Here is a 20,533-nt window from a genome sequence, read left to right on the forward strand (position 1 = left end):
CTCTAGCAGGGACTGAAAATGGCCAAAAGAGTTCCCGGCACTGAGTAGTCCCGGCGGTGTGAACGCGACATTATTGGTACTAACGGAACTAAAGAATCAAAGTACCAGGGAAAGTCCTGCGGTGGGAATGCGGCTAATATTATCATAGGCATTAAACAAAAATAACCAAGACCTGTGCAGGTGGCATCTGTCATTAGTGCACACATGCAGGGGTGGACTGGCCATCTGGCATACCGGGCATCGTCCCGGTGGGCCGTTGACCCAATGTGGGCCGGTCCGCTATGGGTTTTTTTTCTTTTCTTTTTTTTCTCTAAATTCCCTCCAATTGGGCCGGTCAATTGGCTACAGAGGGCTAGCAGTGTGTTGCCAGCATCGACACATATTATTGGTTTATTGTTTGTCATTGTCAATCAATCATGGGCTGAAAGGCTCAGAGAGCCCTGACAGTGCTGTCAATCACTCACAACACAAACCAAGGTAGGGCGGGACCTCATGGCATGGGTGGGAGTCGCGGGACGGCCTGCTGCTGAGCTGAAAATGGATAAGCAGAAGAAACGCCCGGGTGGCGCTGAAAAACCGTAACTTAAAAAGCTGAAATCTCTGGAGGTGGAGGCTGCTAAATATTCTACATTGACGGACCTATTTGGTGCCGGGGTCACCACCCCAGCAGGTGCTGCTGCGCCGGGAGACGAGCGAGTGGAGGCATAAATGGTAAGTAACGTTAGCCTGGGGCTGGCTAGGCTACATTTTTGAGACATGTCCAAAAAAAAAGTACAAAACGTTTTTACATTGAATGTGATGTGACCTAATTAACTGCATAGTCCTACTTGTGACAACCTATTAGCCCAGAGTTGAAGGGCTGTGAATGTTGGTAGTTGTGGTTGATTTTGTTTAAATATGCCGAATTGTGATATTATGGGTTATTATTGTTCAGATGATTTAGCTAGGCTAGCTAAGAGCTGCTAACGTCAGTGGTTTATTGTTGCCATAGCAACAGTAAACGTTCACATGGACCAACGAGCTGTAAGTAGAGATGAAGCTGCAGAATCAAGCTGTATTGTAAATACAGATGAGATACTTTGAATTTTAGCACAAAATACAAGTAAACCTATAGGAAATAATTACATTAATTTGCAATATTTGCCATTGAATTTATTGTAATCTTTCAATTCATTTATTGTTTACTGAGGTGATAACTATTTCATAATTTGTGTGTAACTTTAATTTCTGTGTAAATGTGTCAGTTCAGGGAGAGAGCCAGACCAATTCAGGCAGCCCAAAGACTGCACCACCACCACCAGTGGTGCAGAAAGTGTTCTGTAGCAGAGACGACACCAGTAGAAGGTGGCTGACGTACTGTCCAGAGCGTCACATGCTGTATTGTTTCATCTGCATGGCATTCGGTAAGAGAACTCATAGCAGTCTGTTCATCAGTGGAATGTCAGATTGGAGGCATATACACCATGTATGGTGCTACGCACATGTACTAAATCTGGTGCTTGCAAACACAACCCAGATTTTTATTGAGAGTGGGTCCCTGTTTGCGCTCCTCAATGGCATTGCAGTATTCATCAAAGAGTCAAATAAAAGGATGAATGTGTGGGAAGAGTCAGGCCGAAACAAGAGACGTAGACGCCTTGCTCCTATTGGCGAGACACGCTGGTGGGCCAAGCATGAGGCCCTGAAGAAGGTGTTTGGCTCCTTTGGAAAACTGGAAGATGGTCTGTACGCTGATGTGCTGTTGACATTATCAGCTATACAGAAACAGGCAACAGTGAAACCATGTATCCGTGTCATGGCCAGAGGATATGCAGAGTCATTGCTCAAGTATGAGACGATCTTGACTGCTCAAATCTTCCTCCGCATACCTGAAAATACCTTTCCATTGTCTAAATACCTTTAGACGGCAGGATTGAACATCCTCTCCGCTCACAGAATAGTGGCATCGACACAGGATACGCTGAAAAGCTTGGGAAGAGATTTTGAATCTGTAAAAAAAGCAGCAGACACATTTGTCAACTGGACAAACACAGAAATCCAAGAGAGAGATGACACAGACATTGAAGTGGAGGCCACACTGCCACAAAAGAGGAGGAGGATGAAGAAAGTCTTGCCTGGAGAGATGGTTCAGGATGAGACCCTGGATGATGCAGAAAAATCCTATGAGGTGAATGTGCATAACCGGATCATGGACACAGCAATTGAAGCCATTCATAGGCGCTTTTTAACACACGGCAATCTATATGCGGACTTGGCCTGTCTGGATCCCAGAAACTTCCCTCAGCTCTGCACCAGTGCTCTTCCCCAGTCTGCCCTTCAAGACTTAAGCAAGTGCTTGCAAGGATTTGACAGCAGGGCAACCAAGGAAAATATGCAGGCCGAGTTGAAAAGCTTTGCACTCCAGTGGAACAGGCTGAAGGCATCCCCATTTGCAGAGTACAAAGCAAGAACAGTAGAAGATGGATCAGGTGGTGAGAAGGACAACACAGAAGAGGTTGAGATAACTCCCATAAGCTGTTGCTCCTGCAAAGAATGCCCTCTGTGCTGCTACCAGATACTTCACCATTTCAACATGCTAACAGATGCATACCCTGTACTAGGCCTTGCTTACAAATACCTGCTTACATTATCCCTCACACAGGTGGCTTATGAGCGCACATTTTCAATTTGAAAGTTTATTAAAAACAGACTCAGAAGCACCCTCTCATCTGATAAATTGGAGGCATTTATGTTGATGGCCACAGAGAAAGACATCCTCATGTCCTTGGACTCTGACTCTGTGATAGACAGACTTGCAGAGAAGAGTGAGCTGCTTAAAAAGCTGCTCCACTGATAAGGCGAGAAATATTTAATATTATTGTTATTATCACACATTATGGATGTATTAATTCATTATTTGTCATTTTAATTATGCTTTTCAGAAGTTGTATTGTGCTTATGTGTTGATCCTTAATGGTGTGATCATGTACACTAAATTATCAATTATTCTCCATTACGGGTTGTTCTGATATATTTGAGGAGTCGTTCTCCCTCTGTTCTATATGTGGACTTGTTCTCTCATTTGGGACCACTGTTAGAATTTGGTAAGTTTATCATGTAATTTTTAATGTTGTATAAATTCATACTTCATCATTTTAAAAATGTTTTGAAAGAAACGCACATCCCAAAAGTTTTCAACTCTAGGTGCAGGACAGAGGAAACATTTTATTTATTTTTCAGACTTAATAATGTATCCAATTCCCTCTCAGGTTGACCACTTGACATGTGAGAGCTTGAGGAGTTGTTCCCCCTCCATTCATGTTCGAGGACTTGCTCTCTCTCTGCGTCCACTCTCTACCTTCACTGCACCAAAGTTTGGCTGTTGAGTCTCCTCTAGTATGGTGAGTTTATCATTTTTTATGTTTTATGAAATCATACTTAATTTGTGAGGATTAGAGAATTAATAATGTATCCAATTCCCTCTCAGGTTGACCACTTGACATGTGAGAGCTTGAGGAGTTGTTCCCCCTCCGTCCATTTTCAAGGATTTGCTCCCTTACTTCCTCCACTTCACCACTTTTTGGCTACTGAGAAGTCTATGATTTGTTGAGTATGTCATGTGTCTTATAATGTTATATGAATTCATACTTGATTTGTGATGATGAGAGACTTAATAATGTTTCCATGTCTCTTTTAGGTTGACCACCCGAGAGCCTAAGAAGTTGTTTTCCCTCTGTCCCCTTTTGAGGACCTGCTTCGTCTCCTCCATCATTCACTGGGCCACTTTTGGGTTCCTGAGCTTATTTCATGTGGTGAGAGGAATGCAATATGTCTATGTTTAAAGGTTTGTGTGAAGAAACATACTATATGTGTTATAAAATGACAATTGGTAATTCATAAACGTCTCTTTATATTCTCTGCTACCATTATCTCCTGTCAAACAGGTTTTCCTGACCTGCTAGAGGTTCTTCTATGATGCTTGAGTCATCCATCATATCTGAGAGCTTCGTCTTGACTTTGTGAGTTTATTATGCAACTTGTTTTGTCTCAGATTGAAACAAAAGGTTTGATTATGACTATTTCCTGGCTGAAGATTTTCATATTGATGGTTTTAATTTCAAACATCTGCATATCTTTTAAGTTCAATTAACAGTTATGCAGGTAGGCCTTAGGGCTCTTTTGAGACTTAAGTCATCATTCATGACAGATACATTTGTTCACTAAGTGTCACTACGTCACAATATGGCTACATGGCTACTTATATTTGTCAGTACACAGATACTGAGTACAAGTTCTGTTTGCTGTTTCTTGCAGGTCACGAATTTGGTGAGGAGTGGAGCTGGCTGGCTGCGGACGAGGAAGTATAGAGCAATACATTCTTGTGCACATACACGTATATGAGAATGCATATCTCTTCAGACCTGTAACCCATGTCTTAGACTTTTCACACAGCTATATATATATATATTTTTTTTTTCCAATTCTCTATTTATGGTTTCATAATGAGTGAGTGAATTTCAGCTCTAATGCTGCTACTGTCTGTAATATGTTTCTATTTAGATTATTTGTCAGGATATTTTTTTGTTATTATTGTCCGAGTCTGGTTTTAACCAATACTGGGCTTACACCAAAAGATTTTCACAGTCACAGACTAAAAACTGAAAGGGTAGCATAAGGGTTCTTCCCGTTAGTCTCGTCCCACCCCTAGTCATTACATAACTTATGTTGTGATTTGACACTATAATGAATAAAGATTGATTGATATAGCTGTCAATTTTAGTCCTTGAGTTCATAGTTAAGTGCTTCATTTGTTAACTGCTATCAAGGAATATGACTCTCCTTTGTAGTATGCATGAGAGAAGATGCCGCAAGATTAGTGGACTTCTATGTAGTGTCCGCTGATAATGTAGTGGGCTGGTCTGGACAGAAAATGCCAGGGCTGAATTTTTGTCCCAGTCCACCCCTGCACACGTATGTTAATACACGTTTAAGTATTTCAGATAATGAAATATCATCACTGGGATTCAGCATACAGTAGCAGTAGTAAATATATGTATTTAAATGTTTAGTAACATAAGTGTATGGTGTTGGTGTATGGTGTTTTAAGGCGGGATGATGAAATGATAAATAATGAAAATAAACCTGATCCAATGGCCTTCTGAAACGAAACTGATATGGGGGCTTTCGAGGGCCGTACAAATGATTGACCTCTGCTTAAAAATACTAAAATCACAGCCCATTCATTTGGCCTTTCTTTCATGCTGTGCAAAGAAAAAGCAACCTCTTAATCCAGATATCTTACCATGACTCACGTATGCATGCACGTGCAAGGTTTTGGTATGACCACCAAAACAGAAAGATATGGACACAAGATGTGGGCAAATTTATTTAGTTTCCTTTCCATGTGGACATGATTTAAGTGGTGGGGGGGACCTAACCTCCTCCAGGGGGTCCGGGGGGCAGGCTCCCCCGGGAAGATTTGTATTTTTGTTTTAAATGTTGAAGTGAAAAGCATCAATCTGGTGCACTTTGAGAGCAACATTAAGAGATCTATGGATACATCTCTCAACACCCATATCAAACAGAACTATAAGCAGATTTACTTTTCTTTATGGATATTTTACAAATCACTCCCCTCTCAAACTGTATTCTTGTTTATTAATAACAACTTTTTTTTACCCTCATATAGTATTCTATACCTGTTTACTTTATTCACTCCATAATCGTCCAGGAGCGACGCTTGGTCAGGGTCCCGTGGCGTGCAGTTGTGACGCTCCTAGGCTCCTTCAGCTTCATAAAGGGACGCAAATAGCTTTCAACTGATTGCAATGTATTCCCATCTGCGGCGGGATTTGACGCTCATGGAAGCATGGCATTCGTTTGTGTCGGCTGCCCTTAAAGGCAATGTGAGAGTCCATTCCCATTGGATAACGGAGAATTGTACACCCGGAAGTAAGTATTCCCCTTACTGTCGATTGATTTTACATTGATATCTGCACTACTCATCAACTAAAAAACACCAGATTATCCTTGTTAATTACACAACATTGATTGGTTTAAATTGTGTGTCATGCTTTTGTATTTTTCCCCTTCGATTCGGAGAAACAAATATTTTTTCGGAGTAAAGGATGGCAGAAGACACTACACTACCCAGAATCCCCAGCTATCGTTTAGGACATGTGCTCTGTTTGACAAGCCCCTTGATTAGTTCTCAAGCTCTGTGATTGGTTGACCTCCAAGTGCATTCCATTCATTCCAATGGCTGGCGTCTATGTCACGTGATCTTCAAATTTCTCCCTGCAGAAAAAAAAAACATGACCGAACTTCGTTTTATTCTCGGTGGAAAATGCCTGTTTTAGAGTTAGTTTGGCCATTAAAATGCGTGCAATTCCAGTCTCACATCTCACATCACATCGTCATTAACAAATACCGGAAACAGACCGAAAACATTTAAAAAATATATAATAATACTTGATTCCGAGTGTGCTTGCTTTTCTCTTTGAAAGTCATCATATAACGGCATTGTAATACACGGTTCGGCTGCATTAAATATTACATATCTGCCGTAGTTCTCTATTTATAGAGCCCTGATGAGAAGACTTCTAGACAAACATGAGGAACTGCCGCCAACACTGAAAACGTGACGTGGATCATAAATATATCAGTAATTAAACAACATCTTACATTTCTTTTCACACAATACGTGTCCTCGCAGTATCAACACTAATTCGGCTGACTTTTATATTTGATCCAATTGGTAGATAGGCTGTATTTACACCATAAAGGTGCACAGCTGATATAAAGGGACACCTAGTGGTGAAAGCAGGTTATTGAATTTCATTATTTTTATTATTAGATATTAATAGGATAATAGGATTTCGGGCACCTAGTTAGGATGCCACCTGGGCGCCTCCCTAGGGAGGTGTTCCAGGCATGTCCAGCTGGGAAGAGACCAAGCGGTAGACCTAGAACCAGATGGAGGGATTATATCTCTTCGCTGGCCTGGGAGCGCCTTGGGATCCCCCAGTCAGAGCTGGTTGATGTGGCCAGGGAAAAGAAAGTTTGGGGCTCTCTGCTGGAACTGCTACCTCCGCGACCCGACCACGGATAAGCGGGAGAAGATGGATGGATGGATGGATTAACAGGATCCCTATAAAGTATATTCATTACTCGTTATTCTCTACTAATAGTTAATTAAAGACTGTATATAATGACTACTTTGCACATCCCTTTCAAGATTTCAAGATTTTTATAAGGTTTATTGACATATCATTTTCACAAACGGTGTAGTTATGCAATGAATGAAAAAATTGTGTCGCAGGTTCCTCAATAGTGCATTACAAGACATCTATCAATATGTGTGCATACCTTCAGCAATGTTAACTATGTTGAAGCACTTATTTTAACTGATATTATACATATGTATTATACTCTTATAAGATGTATGTAGATATTTCATCTCCGGCCTTGTCAAGTATTCAACAATCAATAAATAAAGAACACAGAATTATTCAATATAAAACACAGAATTTGTGTGATTATACTAAATGATTTACAAATAAACACCACTGCATATTTACAACTGTTACACATGCTGATGTAACGCAAATATTTCCAACTTGGGATCAATTAAGTATATCTTATCTTAAGATGATCGATGGCTACTGCCATATTTGCTAAATTTGCCTCTGAACCTTAACAAATGTATGTTTCAGGCTTATCAATTAACAACAGGAGGGGTCACAGACATAAGACCAGCTGTTAAATAAAGCTCTTCTGAACTTAGCTGGCATGTGGGTATATAGTAATGCTGCCCATTATGGGTACAAGCAATTTTCACCCATCTATTAATTATATGTTTTAAATTTGAGTGTTTCCTATCCCCTAAACCTCCAGGGATGTACACAGTTTAATACTGGCAACTTATTATTATGGGAAATACGAAAAACGTCTTTTAAAACTACAACTCCCAGTAGAGACGTGCCATAGATAGAGAACATGTTGCGAAACACAATAGCCAGCATGTGTAGTTCTGGGGATGGGGTGGACCCGTTCAAATCCAGTTTTGGACAGTCTGCCATGGTTCCATCCCATTTCAAGTGCTGTTCGAAGCTCGGCGTAACCCTCGGAGCACACTCTCCAATCACAGAGCTTGAGGACTATCACGGGGTTTGTCAAGCGAAGCGGAGAGAATACTTACTTCCGGGTGTAATATTCTCTAAAGCAAATGAGCTGCTCCGACCCTCGGTCCTGACGGACTCCAAGTTGTGTTTATTAATCAAACAAATGAATAAACACAGGGATAATTATGTGTTATTGTTGAGTAAATGGAGGATTGCACAGGTAAAAATAACGTATCTAGCAGCAACCACCTTGGGAACAATGAAAACGTTGTATGGACACAATTTCCTGAAGTAATCTTCATAATAACTAGCAAACTAAAGATCATGTACATCCACTGCATACATAATCTGAAATAACAACTCATATTTCTCGCATCAAATGACATAAAAAACGCATTTTAATGGCCAAACTAACTTTAAAATAGGCATTTTCCACGAGAATAAAACGAAGTTTGGCCATGTTTTTTTTTCTGCAGGGAGAAATTTGAAGATCACGTGACATAGACGCCAGCCATTGGAATGAATGGAATGCACTTGGAGGTCAACCAATCACAGAGCTTGAGAACTAATAACGGGGCTTGTCAAACAGAGCACATGGTGTAGTCCTAAACGATAGCTGGGGATTCTGGGTAGTGTAGTGTCTTCTGCCATCCTTTACTCAGAAAAAACATTTGTTTCTCCGAATCGAAGGGGAAAAATACAATAGCATTGCACACAATTTAAACCAATCAATGTTGTGTAATTAACAAGGATAATCTGGTGTTTTTTAGTCAATGAGTAGTGCGGATATAACTGTAAAATCAATCGACAGTAAGGGGAATACTTATTTCCGGGTGTACAATTCTCCGTTATCCAATGGGAATGGACGCTCACATTGCCTTTAAGGGCAGCCGACACAAACGAATGCCGTGCTTCCATGAGCGTCAAATCCCGCCGCAGATGGGAATACTTTGCAATCAGTTGAAACCTATTTGCGTCCCTTTATGAAGCTGAAGGAGCATAGGAGCGTCACAACTGCACGCCACGGTATCCTGACCAAGCGTCGCTCCTGGACGATTATGGAGTGAGAGTGTGTTGCTTTCTTGGTCACGAGTTGCTCTTGTTCTGCCATCTTCACTCGCAATGAACTCACACAACTATTGTCATTCACAACCTGGCCGAGAGGGCTTTTAGGGAGGGGCCAAAGCGCACGCAGCAAAATAATCATTTTATTTCGATTACATTGTTTTCTTAATCGTTGCAAGCCAAAATCGAGATTAACATATGATTAATTGCACAGCCCTACTCTTGCTCTACTCCACAAGATGTGACAATGTACAGCTGCCACAATAGGATTATACACTGTGAAAGTATGTGTACACTTACTTTCAAGGGCAGGCGATGTCTCATAATAAGGGGAATACACTTTCAGGAGACAATGAAATCCCTGACTCAGTGACCCTGTTTAGGTTCTAATGCTTCTTTAGAAGACAGTGAAATGTCAGCAGTCAGGTTACAAGTGCTACATGTAGTAGCCTACTACCAATGATGGTTATTATTGTCCATTGCTTATTTATTAGATTGATTAGAAGCTTTGTTTTCAGTTCAAGTAAATGTAAGATATCTGTGTAGTTACAATTAAGTCTGAATCTTGAAGCAATCGGTCAGATTATAAAAAAAAAAAATGCTTTCCGGAAATCTTGTGTGGGGTCGTCCTGAATGAGGTTATGTTATGGTTTCTAGTCATTGGTGGAAAAAGAAGTAAGAAAATGTATCTATATCTAGCTAGGCCTATAGTGTGAGCTTATGGCGCGTTTCCACTGCAGCGTGGAGCTCGCTTTAAGCGTGCTGAGCCGTGCGGGGCCCGTTTTTGGTTGCGCTTCCACTTGGCCTAGTTTTGGCCCTTGGCTACTTTTTCACCTTTTTCTGGCCCGACTAAATCGTGGTTCTATCGAGGCCAACAAACAGGGCTGAGTTGGGCTGAGTTTGCTAAACTAGAGAGAGAATCGCTGTCAAGGGGGCTACAACTACAACAAGATGAACATATTTGATCGTGATTTAATTGTTATATACGTTTCAAAATGATGCCGAAGTAACAACATACTGATACCGGTTAGTAAAAATCATGAATTAATGCTTTGAGAAGTCTGCAGACAGACGGCAGGCGAAAAACCTTTTAAAATGCGTGATCTTCTTATTATAGACACATGCATTTCCAAACATTTGGTCTACCTACGCTGTAAAATGTATTATCTCTTCGATTCACACACGGCATCTATTGCACGTCTGTCCGTCCTGGGAGAGGGATCCCTCCTCTGTTGCTCTCCCTGAGGTTTTCTCCCATTTTCCCCTTTAAACTGTGGGTTTTTCTCCAGAGGTTTTTCATTGTACGATGTGAGGGTCTAAGGACAGAGGGTGTCGTTTTCTCATACTGATATTCTGCACAAACTGTGCTGTTGCATTTGCTGTAAAGTGTCTTTACTGTAGGGTATTTTTATTATATGTACAGCGACCAAAAATCGTTTAAAAATGTGCTATATAAATAAAACTTGATTTGATTTGTTGTCTAAATGGCGATTGGCTAAGCTAACGCAATATAGGCTATATGCTCCGACCGTCCACACTCACAACGGCCTATACAGACATAAATAAACCAGCGACTGTATTCGCCATGACACAGACAGTCAGTGGTTTGTACTTGTTTAACTTTTGTCTAGTTTCTGAACAGATATGAGGAGCTTGAGTGCAAACAGCTAACAGCTGATGTTGTTTTTTCTGTGGTGCTCACGGGTGCTCATTGAAGATGATGTCACGGCTCCGCCTACACTGCGTTACTATAGTTACTGCCCCAGCTCCTAAACTGTAATGGAAGCGCAGCATTAAAGAAAGCTGGGCCTAATAAGGCCAAACCAAACCGAGGAAGGCCTGCGGTGGAAATTCGCCATCCTCCAGAAAAACGCGGGCAAGATTCCTTGATTATGCGGGCTAAAATCCTTGATTATGAGATTAAACATGCTGGGTTTTTACGTGATTTTATGCGGTGAAATTGCGGGAAGTTGCGAAATATGCGGAAAGTTGCGCATTTCTTTAAAATGTTTTAAAGATATTGGGCTGTCTTATTTATTCTCTCTCACACACAACCTGCCACTAACGTTAAACCCCTTTCCTATTCAATTACACACATTCAATGTTTATTTATTGTAAAAGCAATGGGGCTATGTTAATCACACTCTCTCTCTCTAACACACATACACACACACAGACACACACACACACACACTTCTCCACCTCATTCTGTTTTCATTTACTCATTCGTTATCTGACCAGCTTCAATCTTGTAGGCTACTCGCTTCGTTTCTTGTAGCCCTCGAAAGGGTTTTGGAGGTTGATGCCTCGGTGAACGTGAGTTGTTTGACTTTCTTGTCCGCAGCAGCAGAAAGCTTTTTCGAATGTTTGAATGAATCAAAGTGGGTCGTCACCGTCGACTTTCTCTAAGATGTATGCTCCAACACACAGTTGCACGGGGTGCAGAATAGTTTCCCCCTACTTTCGTGAAAGACATCGGGTCTTCAGCAGAAATGTTCTTTGTGTGAGTTCCACACGTTCACTCTACGGTGTTGTTTACCTTCTGTGATGCACGAGTTGATGACGTCACGTCATCATCATCACTACTTCACGTCAAGACGAGTTAACTTTTTTTTTTCTCAACTTTGTGTGGAAAAATGCGGGGATTATGCGGCCTTTTGATAAATATGCGGCCTTTTAAAAATCTGCGCCATTTTGCTGATTATGCGGTAAATTCTGCGATTGCAGGATCGCGTTTTTCTGGAGGGTCTAATTATATATGTTTCCATCTAACTCAGTTAAAGGCTTTATTTTTAACATAATCCGAGTTGCTATTTGTTGGAATAGTTAACAGACAGGTGAGTTTTATTTTTGTTTTGGTCCTGTTTGAAGGAAGTAAGGAAGGAGGTGGCTTTTCTTCTTTCAGAGAAGAAGTTAAATTGTCTGTTTATGAATATTTCCATGGCATTTTGTGAGTTTATTTTGTTTATTCATCAAACAGCTGAAATTGACAAAGCAGATATAAATTATTCTAAATGAAGGATATATACACACAATATCTTCCCCTTGGAGAAATCAGAGGCCTGTAAGTACGACATGGAACTCGAACAGTCCATCCTTGATGTTGTGAGTAACCGTAATATCTTTCTTTGGAACCAATTCCATTTCCTTTAAAAGTGTGACCCCGGATCTCGGTAGCTGGGAGCTCTATCGTAATGATACATCATTACGATAGAGCTTGGTGTGGAGCAACTGATAGAAGGAAAGATCTGGACAACCCATTAATGCTGACCACTGAACCCCACAGACCTTTAATGTGCTATCACCAACTATCTGCACAGCTCTGTCCTGCCAGCAGTTTCTCTGGAAAGATATCACTATGATTTGTAAAGCAGATCAATGTGCAATGATATGGCTGAATTAAGTTGCAATCCATCATGTGTTTGTCCATGTCGACAGTTCTCTTATAGCTGTAATTCCTTTGGTTCAGTTGTATTTCACCTCCATAATCAGTTCTGTAATGCTGTGATAATATATCGTTATAGTTTGACATCCTGAAGGTGGCGCTCTTTTCCTGTGTCTGGTCATGCTTTATGCAACCTGGTCTCACCAGAATACGTGAAATGAAAGTGTCACATACTGTATGCATGAGTATTATTTGAAGCAACACATTAGGTTGACGAAACACTCAACTCAAATGTAATTAAAGTCAGATCCACTCTTGTCTAGATGGGGCAGTGATATCATAAAACTGTTGTACGCTTTCAAACACTCGGTAGTTTATTTATTTTTTCACCAGTTGTTCTTCACCTTGCAGGTGCAACTATGTGGCTTGTATCCTGGATTATATGTTTAAGTCATGGATGTTTAAAGTTCATATTTGTCTAATATTAGTTTACTTTTCATTAATGAAGTATGACGCTGCGCTGTCAGTAGCCTACACTTGTTCCTGTTTGTGATTGATCAAATGTAGCTAACCCCGCCCCTTTCACGTGAACGCTTTCAGCTGGAGAGAGAAACCCTGGCTTTATTTACCGAGTTGATAACCAGCGTCGTAGGACCGCTTAGCGAGATCTCGTTTGTTAGGGTTAGTTAAGATAACTCAAACATATCCAGGGTCTGTTGAACTGGCTTCGTAGTACAGGGCACAGGTGGCTGCATAGCAGCGCTAATGTCAAAGGCACAAACATTATAGGCTACATTATATTTTTATTTTACCAGGATGCAGTGACAAAAATATTTGGGAAGGCTTAGCCTTCCCTAGCCTACAGCAGAGTCCTGCATCGGGTCGGGTATCCGCGGGTACCCGACGGGTGACCCGCAAAAAAGGTGATTTGCAGGTGGTATTTTTTCAAACGCTTTTTTCCGGGTTCGGTTCTGGGTAAAACAAAGATGATGCGGGTCGGGTTGCGGCTGTTGCATAATAAATATATTTAAATAATAATAATTTAGTTTAATGTTTAAATCCTCAGACCTCTCCCCCGCGGGACCGAGCATAATCATAACCTCTGCAGCGCATCAGTCTGCTGCTGAGCGCGCCACATTCTGAATGGCTGAGGTGAAGCTCTCTACGGAGAATACAGCATTTTCAATAACTCTTCCTCAAGAGCGAAATCCAACGTCTGGGAGGCTTTTGGTGTCCTCCTAGATGAGGAAATAACCAACATCCCACGCTTTTTGAGCCAAATATGCAACTGCGTGTGTTAATAATTACACGTTTTCACTGCTCATATATATGCGAGTTCGGGTCGGGTTGCGGATCTTGTGCCGGCGGGTCGGGTCGGGTTGCGGAACTAATCGGCAATATGTGCGGGTAGCGGGGCGGGTTCGGTATTGCACGTCGCGGGTGCGGGGCGGGAGCGGGTCTTGAAAATCAGACCCGTGCAGGACTCTGGCCTACAGTACCCGCCGCCCCTGACTATCTGTTATACAATGTGTGGTGTTGATTTGTCCTGTTTATTTCAAAGCAACAAAGAGAGTCATTTCAAAGAGCTGGGTTCTCATTTTTAACTGTTATGTATGCACAAAAAAGGGCTTGAAAGAGGTGTATGCCACTTCCCATGCAACATTTGTAATCTATATATTTTTTAAATTGACAGAAGATTATGGTGACAGGGGAAATTGTCTACGCAGATGGTAAGCATCCTTATACAAATAATAAAGCCTCTCACATATTATATTTCAGCTAATATCCCACGTTTCTTAAAGATCCTACATTTAAACCATCAGTGTTATTTTCTGTATATGCTTGTGAGCCATAACTAATTCCATAAGCATCTTTCAATTGTAAAAGAAGTAAACCAACTCAAATCTCAAATCAAATTCCGCTTAGTATTTCTTCAGCACTGTCTCGCCATCACATTCCCCACCATCGGAGCGCAGAGGAGATGGTCGAAACAGTATATGACACTCGTGGTCAATTGTGGAGCACACCACAGCTGATGAAAAAAATCCAAGATAACAGGAAATAGCAGTAAACAATTGCAGAACAGGTATCAGATGCAAGTACCAGACTGTGTCTCCAATGCGTTCTGTGGTGCACAAAGAGCACACTGAAGACACTGCGGCGACAAAACACGTCTTCTCAAGTGACCTCACCCAGCACATCTTTCCCACCTACACATATGGATAGCAAAGTCTACTCTAGAAATAAAGCCAGTGACAGCTCTCGCACAATCTCACATATGAGTCCTAATTATATTGCAGCTATTGGGTAATCCCCCCGCGCAGCACTGAAAACACTTGTAGTCCACGCCCGCCCGCAAGGTGGGCCCCACCCTCGGGCTCCCTTCCGGTATAAATAGGAAGGAAGCCCGACAATCTGCTCCCATACCAAAATAGTTTCTTCAGCTATTCGTGGAGCCAGTGGGGCCCAGCACTTAGAGGGCCACGCCAATACTCATAGAATCTGGGGTTACAGTAGGTAACTTCAATTATATTGTTCCGGGATGATGGGTACGTCACGCAGTGGCGGATTTAGGATTGTAGGAGATCTGGGGCTTAGCCCAGGAGTTGTTGGAGGGGGTGGGGTGCAAGGATAAAGTGCTATTTTTTACAAGTGAGGGGTGGACCGAACATCCTTAAGGGGGGTCGTCGCCTCGTCTAGGGGGGTCCGGGGGCATGCCCCCCCGGGAAGATTTTTTTTTAAATATTGAAGTTAAAAGCATCAATCTGGTGCCCTTTGAGAGCAACATTAACCATACCTTAACAATAACCTTAAAGCGGACAAAAGGCACTGGAGAACACTTATTCATTAACAACCTTTAATGAAGCTTAAAGCGTTTACTTATTTCGGTGAAACTAATGTGCGTATAGAGTTTTAAAGGATGCGGATAGTCTCACCTTAAAGACCCAGTGAAGTGCATGTTTTTGCACCAAAATGAAATGGCAGTTTCATTCCTTACATATCATTGTGCCTGTTCATGGCTAAAATAATTTTTAATAATTCATAATTAATGAATTAATGAATTATTAATTTTGCCGTCTGAGCCTAACGGAAGTTGCAGACGATAGTGGTTAAACTCGCTAGTAAACTCTGGAGAAGTTCATTGCTGGTGTGACGTAATCCGCATCAAACATGGGAAACAACTATTTGCGCGTCATCGCTTGTTTTGCTATCTATGCTGTGTGCAACATCCAGTAACCTATAGGGTCATGCATTCATTCTGGTGACTGCTTACCTCACTGGTCCCCTGTGTACAGAGAAGGCAGTGGTACAATCTCATCAGAGCCACCTGTCATCGATGAAACCTCCTCAGTGCATAACGTCTCATTATGTGTTATAATGTTTTTAATGCACGTTGTTTGATTTATAATCCTATGCGCCGGCCGCAGAGTCTGTTGATACACTCTCCAGATTAACAGCAGCATGAAAATAACCTGCCAATGCTCCATGATGCAGGCTACTGTAGAAATTGCTGGGATCTGCATTTTATCCGCTTAATGTCACGCCAATTTTAAAAAAGCATCTCCGTACAATGACTTTAGTTTACAGTTCCTAGTATGTTTGAGGTTGCTGGGTAACGCAAACCCAACCTTCTGCAAATGAACGATGTAATACACTTGCGTCTGGTGTAAAGACGCGGACTATTCGGCATGAATGCAACCTTAGAGATGGTTATTGCTCAGATCTTTGGTCCTTAGCCCCTCTGCGACGAGTGGAATGTCATGTTCATTATTTTATAATGACCTTGCGGTGTCTTCAGATCCTCTCTAGTTACTTACAGATGCTGTGCCTTCTGCTGGTTCGGGGGATTTCACAATGAGTGGTTTGCCCCACCAACATGCCATGCCCTTCGTTCAACCAAATGACTCTGGATCTACACGTCAAGCCCCTCAAGGAGTTCCCATATTCTGCCTCCAACCAAGAGCATGATTCAAAGCATGCAATTCAGCTTGGTACTTTATCTTCTTCTGTCCCAACCTTCTCTGTGTACTTATGCAATAGATATAATAGTTGTTCATGCATTCATTTTATTTTCATTCAAATCCTGCAATCTTCAAGTGCTAAGTATTAAGCCACGCTAGAGTTAATTAATTTGCTCCTCAAGGGCCTTAAGAAGGCACGTCCTCCACGCAATGATAAAGACTGCCTCTTAACTTTGCACCTGTGCAAAGGTTAAGGTATAAGTTCAGGCAAAGGGGTTTCACTATACATCGATAAACGTCAGATGCAGTTGTTACAGCTTTCTATGGGTTTCTCAGGTGGCAAATATACACAGACCTCTCACCTTTTAATCCTCAGCATAATCTCACCCTTACTGAATTAACTTTGGAGATCAAATATACACACTGTTTTGAAACATTCAATGTCTGACAGTTCTGTTTTGGGGAGTCAAGGAACTAAAACTAAACACTGTTTTCTTTGTGCTTTATCTTCCATGCTGAACTTCTCGCACCATTGCCCTCCGACACATGGGTCGGCACCCATGTTTATTCAATGGCTGCAAACCCAACGACGAGGGTTCTCCTCCGAGCTGCGTGATCTCTGCCTAAGCTGCGATCTGCCCCCAGATCGCTATTCCCACTGTTTAAGAATCTGCACAGCCACAACCGCAGCTCTATATCCACCTACCTCAACCCTGAGTTTCCTGGGCCGTCGGTCATCTTCTGCCCACCAGCGCTATATCATGCCTCGCAGGAATGAGATCCTTTCAGCACAAACAACCATGAACTCTTGCACTACTCGATGATGAATAAACGTTCAAAGATGTATATCTGTAGAATTCTGTTATTGCATAATTTTTTTTATTATAGTATATTCCCCTCATAGCTGCATGCTTGTGGGGGGAAACCTCATTGTCGCTGCCTCAAATACCTAGACACAGCAGTCTGATAGGTAGTATATTCCCCTCAAAGTCGTGGTGCTGGGGAGGGGGGTCGGCACTGGTCACTTCCAGGCCTACACATAGCAGTCGCTCTAGGTAGTATATTCCCCTCAAAGCCGCGGTGCTTAAGGGGGATGGCTTTCGGGCTGTTCCCGGGCCTTCACATAGCAGTCACTAGGTAGTATATTCTCCTTAAAGCCGCGGTGCTTAAGGGGGATGGCTTTTCGGGCTGTTCCCGGGCCTTCACATAGCAGTTTCACTAGGTAGTGTATATAGGTAGTATATTCCTCTCAAAGCCGCTGTGCTCGGGGAAGAATCGGCTCTGGGCTATTCCTCAGGCCTACATATAGCAGTCTCACTAAGTAGTATATTCCCCTTAAAGCCGCTGTGCTTAGGGGGAATGGCCACATGGCAGCTCGCCAGGCCCTCTACTTATCAGATTTACATCACCAGCGTCAGGCTCGGGCTACGCAGTTTTGGGGGATAGTATCTAATCTCCACGCAGTTTTGGGGGTTAGTTATTCGATCATCACTCATCGTGCTATGTATATCTTCGGAGTGATGATGCCCGAGCCTAGTCGCCAAACTTAACCATATACTGCTTCTAATAAACATGTTAAAGAAACGTGAGTTGTCTGACTGAAATGGGGCGAAGCCTGCGAGCTAGTTCAGGCAGTCAACTCGAGCACTTATGCTGCATTCATACATAATGCCCCTTGCCACTCTACAACCAACCAAACAGAGTCTCCTTAATATGCCGCTCTATTTAACCTGCCAGATCTCTCTCTATGCATTGCTTGCTGCTGCTATTGCTGCAGCGACTTCCACGTCGCTGCTGCTTGCCTGCCCCACCACCACCCCAGCTTCCACCCCAGCTTCCACCTGTAGGCTCGGGGGTTAGTTATTCGATCATCACTCATCGTGCTATGTATATCTATGGAGTGATGATGTCCGAGCCTAGTCGCCAAACTTAACTATATGCTGTTTCTAATAAACATGTTAAAGAAACACGTGAGTTGTCTGACTGAACTACACCGTTTGTGTATATATGTCAATAAACCTTAGAAAATCTTGAAATCTTGAAAAGGATGTGCAAAATAGCCATTATATACAGTCTTTAATTAACTATTAGTAGAGAATAACGAGTAATGAATATACTTTATAGGGATCCTATTAATATCTAATAATAAAAATAATGAAATTCAATAACATGCTTTAACCACTAGGTGTCCCTTTATATCAGGAGTGCACGTTTATGTTGTAAATACAGCCTATCTACCAATTGGATCAAATATAAAAGTCAGCCGAATTAGTGTTGATACTGTAAGGAAATGTATTGTGTGAAAATAAATGTAAGATGTTGTTTAATTGCTGATATATTGTCACGTTTTCAGTGTTGACGGCAGTTCCTCATGTTTGTCTAGAAGTCTTCTCACCAAGGCTCTATAAATAGAGAATTACAGCAGATATGTAACATTTAATTCAGCCGAACCATGTATTACAATGCAGTTATGTGATGACCTCCAAAGAGAAAAGCAAGCACACTCGGAATAAAGTGTTTTCAGTCTGTTTCCGGTATTTGTTTATGACGATGTGATGTGAGATGTTACATGTGAGACTGGAATTGCACAGGGGAAAATAATGTATCTATGGCACCATTTTAGATGCGGATTTTGTTAAACTAATACGTTTGCGCTGTGGACCACCACTATACATTGACGGGGAAGGGGGTAGCAATAAAGATAACACCATTAAACAGTTACACAACATAACAGAAATAATATCGATAGCAGCGTCCCTAGCAACCACCTTGGTAACAATGAAAACGTTGTATAGACACAATTTCCTGAAGTAATCTTCGTAATAACTAGCAAACTAAAGATCATGTACATCCACTGCACACATCATCGGAAATAAAAACTCATATTTCTCGCATCAAATTACATCAAAACGCATTTTAATGGCCAAACTAACTTTAAAATAGGCATTTTACACCGAGAATAAAACGAAGTTCGGCCATGTTTTTTTTTTCTGCAGGGAGAAATGTGAAGATCACGTGACATAGACGCCAGCCATTGGAATGAATGGTGAAAAAAAAACGGGGTTTGTCAAACAGAGCACAAGGTGTAGTCCTAAGCGATAGGTGGGGATTCTGGGTAGTGTAGTGTCTTCTGCCATCCTTTACTCCGAAAAAATATTTGTTTCTCCGAATCGAAGGGAAAAAATACAAAAGCATTGCACACAATTTAAACTAATCAATGTTGTGTAATTACAGATGTAGCACTTCATTTCAGACGCCTACCCGTGCGGGTCCGTGATCTGCACGGGGTGGGCCCCTGCGGAAAAAGGAAACCCCCCCCCGCAGGACTTGATACGCCCCCTTGATAAATAAATGTAATTTTAATGAAACCAGCTGCAATGGATCATAGATCCACCAGGGGGAGCCGTGAAAAGCTGCCACACTGGAACTCATGTGAAATAAACAGCTGATAGATCTACAGGTATCTGATATAGCGGATATTTGTTAAGATCCATATGTCACGGATAGGATCATATTCTGTGCTAAATAAGAGACATGTAATCATTTACAAAACATCACCATGTTTTTATTTAACAAAATAATGTTTTTAATTCACGTTGGCGTAAGTACAAAACCATCAGGAAATGCAGCCCGGCTCAAACAAACGATTTTCAATCATCATCCTCACTATCATTTAATGTATATGTTCGCGAATTGAAATGAATGCACTAATACATGTAGTTTAATCCACGTGAGTTTACAACAACAAAAATAATCGCTTTGTTTTTATATCACATCCGACCGGAGGAAAATGCAGCACGGCTCTCACTACCGATAATCCTAATCCCACGGGCAAACAATAATATGTACAGTGTTAATAGTTTACTGTATTATTAGTTTCTAATATTACTGCTATAACAATCACACATTGAGTTGTTAAAATCAGACTGTTATTTGTTTTTAAACAGTCTGAATGAAACGGCAGCTCTCAGGTGATCAGGTGTGTGTATCAGTGTTGGGACTAACGCGTTACAAACTAA

General features: G+C 41.6%; 1 long non-coding RNA gene across 3 annotated transcripts; it reads left to right on the top strand.

Annotated features, from left to right (window-relative positions):
* Positions 1 to 215: 215 nt before the first annotated feature.
* Positions 216 to 4,940, top strand: LOC307013783. Of its 3 annotated transcripts, XR_013801061.1 has the most exons (7): positions 216 to 711; positions 1,245 to 3,083; positions 3,249 to 3,380; positions 3,467 to 3,589; positions 3,677 to 3,791; positions 3,924 to 3,998; positions 4,294 to 4,940. It is a non-coding gene; the product is annotated as an uncharacterized lncRNA (long non-coding RNA). The 3 variants fall into 3 exon arrangements; XR_013801062.1 differs by lacking the exon at positions 216 to 711 and having other exon boundaries at positions 798 to 1,403; XR_013801063.1 differs by lacking the exons at positions 216 to 711; positions 3,249 to 3,380 and having other exon boundaries at positions 2,563 to 3,083.
* The last annotated feature ends 15,593 nt before the right edge of the window (positions 4,941 to 20,533 follow it).

Source organism: Notothenia rossii, assembly GCF_949606895.1.
Source record: "Notothenia rossii genome assembly, chromosome: 7".
In the NCBI taxonomy this organism is placed as follows: Eukaryota; Metazoa; Chordata; class Actinopteri; order Perciformes; family Nototheniidae; genus Notothenia; species Notothenia rossii.